Raw genomic sequence first — 8939 nt, forward strand, 5'->3', positions numbered from 1 at the left:
GGAGAGGCAGCTGGCTTTCCATTGAGGTCATGTGTATTTACTTCAGTGGTGTGACATTTAGACACATCTGTGTATGATATTTGGTCACTGGTGCCCATCCCAAATGTGGGACCGAAAACAACCAGCATGCGGTGCCAGGCAGGGCAGGCCATCAATCATTTGTTCAAAGTACGTTACATGTTCGCTAAGGACTTTGGCTTATAGCCACAGAACTGAAATATACAGAACAGACAACGCTATTCATTAACGGGCTGAAGAGATAGATGGCTCAGCCACTTAAGGCTAGGCTCACAACCAAAAATATAAGAGTTCATTAAAATAAATTTTAGATTTATTTATAGTGTGTGCACACACAGGTGGGGTGGAGCCTGTGTGTCACAGGGCACACACTGAGGTCAGAGCCCAATTGCATTGGCAGTTCTTTCCTTCCACCTGCGAGTGTTGGGAGTTAGAATAATCAGACTTGGCGGCAGGCATCTCCACCGCCTGAGTCATCTCGCCAGCCAACGAGTCACTTTATTTTTAATTTTTATTAGAGATTATAATATAATTACATCATTTTCCTCTTCCCTCCAGACTCTTCCACATACCCCTTCTTGCCCTTTTCCAAATTCATGGCCTCTGTCTTAATTAATTGTTGTTATGTGCATATATGTGTATGTCCTTTGGGCACAGAGGCCTCCCTTTCATGCCCCTCGGCTTACACTTGTAATTGTCTGTTCAGCACCAGTGTTCCCTTCCAAACGACACAAGCATCTTGCTCATGTTTGCTGTTAAGTGCTAGTTGAATGAATAAATAAACAAACCTATGACTTGGTGGAACGTGTCTAGAATTTCTTGTGTATTTATTGTAGGTTGTCTATATATTTTTTAAAGTCTATTTTCAGTGTTTGAGTGTTTTGCTTGTGTCGAGCACTGTGTGTTTGCCTGGTACCCCAGGAGCCCACCCCCCAAAAAAAGTTGCATCTCCTGAAGCTGGAATTATAGGTGGTTGGGAACATCCATGTGGATACTGGGAACTGAACCAGGGTCCTCTGGGAAAACAGCCAGTGCTCTAACCTCTGAGCTATCTTCCCAGCCCCTATAAAGTGTCTTTTTAAAAATCCAAAACTAGGCCATGCTTTGATTTGGGGACCAACAGTCTTGCTTGTTTCAGGTGTTTGATTTTAAATTTGTATTGAGGAAACCTCACAAAAGAAGGTAGAAAGATATGCGGCAGGCTGGCAAGATGGCTCAATGAGCTAAGGCACCAGTCACCATGTCTGGCAACCCAAGTTCTATCTCTAGGACTCAAACTGTAGAAGGAGAGAACCAACTCCCACAAGTTGCACATTGACTTCAACACATGCCCAGTGGTACAGGGACATATCCACATGCATGAACATACACACATAGAGAGGGAGGGAGGGAGGGTAGGAGAGAGGGAATAAGTGTAATTTTAAAATTGACAAATACATAGGGTCTGAGGGCAGCAGCCAGCCCTGTGCAGGCTGCAGAGCCGGAGGGGACGCTGTCACCTTCCTGTGCTCTGGAATTGCCTTGGGGATGATAGATTCTGGAAATCTGCTCTGCTTTTTCTGTTACTCTCTGGAGAGGCATTTAAAGTGATTTAAAGTGATTTCTGACACCCCCTCCCCAACTTGCCCAGGAATGAATAGAACCGGCCTTCTGGATATGCAGGAGGTCCTGAGGGCCCAGCTGGGCTGAGGATGTGACATCTGTGGTCTGTATATGTGTGTCAGGCAGGGTTAGGGAAATGAGTTAAAATCCAGGAGCAAGGGGGAACCTTTCTGTCCTGTGTGGGCTGTGTCTATGGAGCTGTGACTTCTCACACGTGAACAAAGCCCTGGGATTCATCGCCACGCCTATGACTCATAGTTCTGCCACTGGTAAAATGCAAGCGTGGAGATACTGTGTTTGGAGTTTGGGATTAAAAGGTGAGGAAGGGAAGTGGGTTTCCTTGTCTGATGTCACCCATGGACCTGAAGTGGGTTTTTGTGACCAACAGGGACTTCCTGTTTGTATATACAACCTGCAAAAGCAAGAGGAAAGAAGAAAATGGGGGCCAGAGCAGGCCATTGCAGGCCCCACCCCATCTCATATGCAGATGAGTAGTGCAGGCTCTGCCCCTCTCATATGCAGAAGAGAAGGTGCAGATGTTTCTGTTTTTAGGACTGAGACTATATATATATCCCATATGTCTCCTTATTGGTTATGACTGATTATCCTGTCCTTTCCCATAAGTAAGGTTTCTTAGCATCAAAAGGATGCAGTCAAAGTAAGAGATGTTCTCCATTCTCCCACAATGACCTGTGGTGGGGTGAAGACTTCTAGTTTCTTGTCATGCCTCCCATCTGCTCAATGAGATGTGAAAAATGATGCTTGATTATGACCCTGGCTGGAGCTTTGTAGCTTTCCACTTGCTTGGGATGCTCTTGCTTGGAACCCATCACCATACTATGAGGAGTTCAGTCCTGTGGAGAGGCACATGGCAAGAAAGTGAAATACTTCTGTTGATAGCTAGCATGGACTGCCAGCCACATGAGTTTCGGGAAAGAGTATCGTTTGGGATCACCACCATAAAAAAGAAGAACCACCTTAGAAGAACCACCCTTCTGAGCCCAGTCGAGAGCAGAACTATGTGGTAGTAAACAGTTGTTGCAGTTTGAACCATTTAATATACTGAGAAGCCTAGAAGTGGGCTTGCTAACAGGATTTCTGAAGGCTAACAACATGTTTTCCTCATTTCTTACAAAGCACTATGGTGGTAAGGATGTGAATTAAGAATGCACACTGGACCTGGTCAATGCCTTCCCCAACATCAGCACCAAAGGAGTCCTTGGAGTCAACCCTGCCCACCTTTCATTTCCCAGGCAGACTACCCACCTTGCCCCAGGAACATATGGGGATCCTGGAACTGGGGAATTAATCTTTCCTGGGGACCACCTCAAGTTATTATTTTTAAAGATTGATTTATTTTATGTATACAAGTACACTATAGCTGTCTTCAGACACACCAGAAGAGGGCATCGAATCCCATTACAGATGGTTGTGAGCCACCATGTGGTTGCTGGGAATTGAACTCAGGCCCTCTGGAAGAGCAGCCAGTGCTCTTAACTGCTGGGCCATCTCTCCAGCCCTTCAAGTTATTTTTATAATCTGGGATACAGGGATGGGTGTGTACCTCACTGGTGAGTTCTTATCTAACATGTGAAAGAATTGTGGTTCAGTGTGGAGGGGTGGCTTATTGGTCAAGAGTGCTTCCTGTTCTTCTGGAACACCCAAGTTTGGTTTCCAGCATCCACATTGAGTGGCTCACAACCACCCGCAACTCCAGCTCCACAGGATGTGATATGATACCCTGTTCTGGCCCCTGAAAGTGCTCTCTCTCTCTCTCTCTCTCTCTCTCTCTGTCTGTCTGTCTCTCTCTCTCTCACACACACACACACAGACACACACACACAGACACACACACACAGTCTTAAGAGACTTGGTTCAATTCAAACACCTGAGGGGAAGGGGTTCTTACAGATTGCATGTCATCTGCATACCTTCCCACCCCCTCTTTCAGCCTGTCAGTAACATATGCTTTTGAAAGTTCAGTCTTGGTTTGCATAGCTGAAAATGCTCTCACAGTTTTCTTCTAGTCTTTCTTAGGAAGAAAAATCTTAGAAAGATTCTCTGTGTTTCTTTCTTCTTTCATACAAGTCCTTGGCCAAACTCTTAAGGCTTGTCTGGGCTTCTAGCTCCTGATGGATTCCGGGTTGTTAGACTGTATTACTTACTGAAGAATGGCCAGTGAGCACCGAAACCAGGGCCTACTACCACATGGGCTCTCAGGGAGTGGATGATGGCCTCTTGTGGCGCTCCCAGGCACGCTGTGGGAGAAACATGGGTAAGTGGACCCTTCTTCCCATCATGGCAGCTTGGGTCAAGAGAGGAAGCAAAAGGCTTCTAGTACCTGATTCCAGATTGATGGAGACAGGAGAAGCCTATAGCCAAATCTCCGTCCTCTCCTCTTGTCCTGGTCTGTATGTCCCTCAGAGGACAAAGAAATGAGAATGGCAGGTTCTCATCTAACATGCCTGGGTGGCAGTCCCAGCTTGCCACCCCAGGGGTTCCTTGCCTGGCCTGACTGACATCCCCAGTTCAGGCTGAGCTACAGCTGGCAGCAGGCAGCTTCAGTGCCACCTCTTAGAATGTCACCTGTCCAGAAGAAACAGGGGCTGTAACAAAGATTTTCCGCTTGAGTTTCCCCTTCTTCCTCCCGCCTCCAACCCTACAGGGACCGATTCCTCAGAGCGGAACTGCTCCACACAGGCCTGTAGGAGGGACCCATAAACCGAGTTTATTAAGCAGCTGAAAGGCGAGTAGCTGGGGTGCTAAGAAGATCCAGTCAAACATACCGTACTTGTTTATTTTTTTTAGGTTTCTGAGCGAATGTATACTTGTGCATGTTTAAGGATTGGCAGCCCTGGAAAATGAAGTTTATTTATCCATCAGATACACATCACATAAGCAGCTGCAAACGGCTCTGCCTCCCTTGTGGCTGCGGCTCTCAGCTCTGACCCACTGTGGCTGAGGGGGCACTCTACTTTTCTTGAACACACTACCCTCTGACAGGGCATGAGGAGGGCAGCCTGCTTCTGACATGTGTGGGTTTAAAATCAAGCTTCATTTGCAGTGTGTGTCAGGGGCTGGGGTGGGTGAGTAGAGGTGTTCTAGAATCTTCTCCAGCAGCCTGAAACCATTTTATTGATTTGTTCATTTAACAAACCATGATTGTTCCTTCCTGGGCAGTGTTAGTCTCTGGTGAGGTCAAAATGGTGAGACTCTGGGAAACATTCCCCTTCCAAAGAGGAACAATGGCTTGTGAGGCCCTGCCTGCCTCTTCTGCTCCCCCAGCAGCGACAGCTGTCCCTCATCTTTCTCCAGCTCCATTCCCTTGTGTGCCTGTGGAAGTGAGCTTAAGGGCACTTCCGGAAATGAGGAAGGTCAGAGCGCTGAAGTGTTTGGAAGTCATTCTTTGCTCTCCACAAAACTGTGGCTGGGGACCGCTCTGTGTCTGCCTGCGTACTGATTTATTAAATGTGTCTTGGAAACATGGTGTGAGATCCCTAGACGGATGAAGGGATGTATCAATTCTTCCCCCTCGGCAGCCTAAGGCAGGCCAACGTTAGGTCAGTAAGTGAACAAGCATGAGGGACCAGTCGGCACCCAGCATCTTGTCTGAATCCTTAATGTGAGTCAGGGCGGGTACTGGGAGGGGAAAGGGCTAGGGGGCCTTGGGGTGTAGCTCATTTGGTAGAGTGCTTGCCTAGCATGCGTGAAGTCCTGGCTTCCATCCCCCAGCATGGTATAAATCAAGCGTGGTGGCATGCGCTTTGTAACTCTAGCATTTGGGAGGTGAGGGTAGGAGGGGCAAGAGTTCCTGGTCATCTTCTGCCCAGTCAGCTTGAGGCTAGCCTCAGCTATGTGAACCTGTCTTTTTTAAAAAAAAAAAGGAGTGGGGGTGTGGGGAGGTAGGCTACCTCTTACCAAAGGATTTGAATGTTGTTTTTCTTTCTAGAAAGAAAAGGTCATTGTAAGACCGATCACTGTGGGACCAGGATGAGCAGACTGGTCATTTCTTGCCTGAAAATCACTCATCTGAACTGTGCAGGCCCCAGAGCAGACACATCCCATGTCTTAATCCCCTGGGTGAGTGGCATCTTCACTCTGAGTTTCCTAACAGCCTGGCTCTTTCTCTAGCCAGCTGTGTAGCAGGATGGTGAGGATGTCAGCTCCTGTACTCAGTCTGCCCTGCCAGAGGGGGCGGCACCCTGGAGTGGTGGAGAGGGAAGTGGGGAGGTCAGCAGCCTCCCAGAATAGTGAGATCTGAAGACTGCCCAAGATGTGAACCTGGATGGCCCAGAAGAGGTGAAAGGTCACACAGGCAGGAGCCAGTCCCAGTAAAGAGCAGTGGAAGAGTTGCTCTCAAGATGGGCAGGGGTCGATGGTCTAGCAGGCTAAGGAGAAGCATGGCTAAGGAGAGGCGTGGTTATGGACATTCTCTCACTTGCCATTCTGGTTGGCACCCACAGTGGACTAGAAGGGACCGGCCCTGGGCATGGCCGTCTGCTACTGAGTATTAAATCAGCTAGTAGCAGCACTGTGTCAAAGGCTCTCCTAGCATCGTCTCTGTTTGGGGCACCCAGGATTGAATTACTGTTTGACTGTGGGGTCTCACAGATGTCATCAAGTTAAGTTCCTTAAGATGGGCCCATTCAATACAACAGATGTCCTTCTAAGAAGAGGCAAGTTAACCAAGGACACATGGGAGGGACACCAGATGAAGTGACAGTAGATGCAGCCACTGAAGGGCCAAGGTACACGCCAAGGGACTGTAAGAATGCCTGGTGGTTTGGGATGGCAGGCAATCTCTGGGAGCTAGAGAAGGAGAGGAAGGAGTTTCCTGTGGGTGTAACAAAAGAGCTCAGCCTCATAGACCTCTTCCTTAGGGACTTGCAGCCTCCAGAGCCTGTGAGAGAGTTGGCTCGTCCTCCAGTCACTTAGTTTTTATGTAACAGCCTCTGGAGAAGATTTTTTTTCTCTCTCTCTCTGAAGCAAGGCGTATTCTTTTCTGTTTGGTTCCCCTCAGGACATTCCTCTTTCAGTACCCTGAATCTAGGAAAGTAACTTTGCAGGTGGAAAAAGTACTTTTAAACCAGGAGGTTATTTGCAGGGCGGTGGTGGTGCACGCCTTTAATCCCAGCGCTTGGGAGACAGAAACGGGTGAATCTCTGAGTTCAAGGCCAGCCTGGTCTACAGAGCCAGTTCTAGGACAGCCTGTCTCAAAAATAAAAAAATAAATAAATAAACAAAAATACTCACTAGGTTATTTGGATCGGCCATCTCTCCAAGCAGATGAACTCTTCAAAAGAGACAACTTCTCGAAGCTAGAGCAGAGATGGGAAACAGCAGATAAGGCGCTGCTCTGCATGGCACCGAGAAGCACGCATATGTTGTGCCTACTTTGAGACTGGAGAGAGGAGCTGAGATAGGCTTCCTGATAAATGCACGATGTACCTGCCCTGGGATGCAGAGTGCCAGAGCAGAATCCAGAGGATACCCTGTGTGAATGTAGAGGCAGATTCTTACCTACAGCATCTGTGAGCAGCAGGGCTCACCCAGATTTCTGGCCCTTGAGCCAGCAAGAGCATCTTTATGCAGTTTTTAGTCTGTGAGCTCACGGCAAGTGGTTATAGCAGAAGAGGGAGCTATAAGCCATTTACAGAGCAGATGTGGCAACCAACGCACAGCATAGGGAGGCTAGGTGACCTAGCTGCCATGGAACCCAAGTCAAACTGAAACCAAAGACCCAGACAGAGGAGCTAAGGAATGTGTGGCAGAGGCCAACAGAGTAGATAGAGGGGATCTGGGAATAAGACAGTGGCAGAGAGGAAAGGAGGATGAGGGAGGGGCATATGGACTGATGAGGTCACCAGAGACCACTCACAAGGATGAAGAGATCCCAACAGAAAGCACCCTTGGAGGACCAGAGCTGGTAGCAGGGCGAGATCCGAGAAGAAAAGGATCTGGAGGCAGGACATGTTTGGAGCAGGAATTCTTCTGTCTTCTTCAAGGACAAAAGCTGTTTGTACCTGAGTTAGTATAGGGATAGTGTTGTCAAGATGGGGTGCCACAGTCCCATCAACAGCTGAAAGGAGTGCTGTAACAGGCTGGTACCATGCCTCCTAAGTCCCCAGCTAACCCAACAGAAAACCTAGGGAAGTAATGGTGTATCATTCTTGGGGCATGTGGTCCCTGCATGCTGAGGGACAGCCAGTGTCCAGGCTTCCTCCCGAGAGTCATTACTTCACTGTGACTCCTGGAAATCTGGTGCTCTAAGGTTGAGGTTTCATGACGGCCATCATGGTGGCAAGAACTGATGGGCATTCTGCATACACAGTTGACGACCAACTAGCACAGCATTTTCAATGGTTTAGGTTCTGCTTCCGGCTGGTAGCTCATTTAACAGGAAGCCCAGGAAAAAAAGGACATGATTGTAACTACTGCCCAAGGTGTGAAAAGCTCTATCAATGTATACATAAGTCGCTATGAAAGCCCAGGTGACCACAGAGGCCCAGGAAAGCAAACTCAAGCTATGGATAGAGTGGCTTTCTGGGCCACATGGAGGGCCCATTAGAAGAAAGAGAGGAAGCACTCTGCCCGAGACTGTCGCTCACTACCTAAGGATGGTCAGTTTCAAAGCCAGTTAGGTCTGAGAGTTATAGTTCATCAATAGGGAGGTAGGGGCTCTGGATGGCCACACAATTTACCCAGTGTCACTCAGCAGAGAGAAGCAGAGGCATATGAGGCCAGGGTTAGAACAGGGCTCCATCAAGATTGGGGCCTAGAGGCTCTGGTACGGAAATGAACAGTGTAAATGTAACGTGAAGAGTTATTCTACTTCATGGTTTGGGGAAAACGACAGGCATACAGAGTATATATACATCAAATATAAATACATATATATATATATATAATGTATAAATGTATCTCTCTCTCAGTTGGTTGAGTATGTGGACACGGAGCTGGGTGATGGTGGAACACACTCACCCCCAACCCGCAAAGGACCAACTCGGCCTGAGTGAGTGAATACCCTGTTCCTCAGCTTCTGCTCATTAGTTTCTGTCAGGATATTTTGGTTTGCATTTTTCTTTCTAAGAACTTATGGTCTACCAGGTAATTTGTTTGGGATCTTTCTGCTTTTTAAAAAAAGATTCATTTATGCATTTTATGGAAATGAATACTCTTTCTGCTTGCAGGCCGGAAGTGGGCATCAGATTCCAGTATAGATGGTTGTGAGCCACCATGTGGTTGCTGGGAACTGAACTCAGGACCTTTGGAAGGTCATCCACCTACTGTTAACTGCTGAGCCATCTCTCCAGCCTAGT

The sequence above is a fragment of the Mus caroli genome, unplaced genomic scaffold (genome assembly GCF_978045245.1).
Source record: "Mus caroli unplaced genomic scaffold, Mus_caroli_1 scaffold_8, whole genome shotgun sequence".
Taxonomy (NCBI): Eukaryota; Metazoa; Chordata; class Mammalia; order Rodentia; family Muridae; genus Mus; species Mus caroli.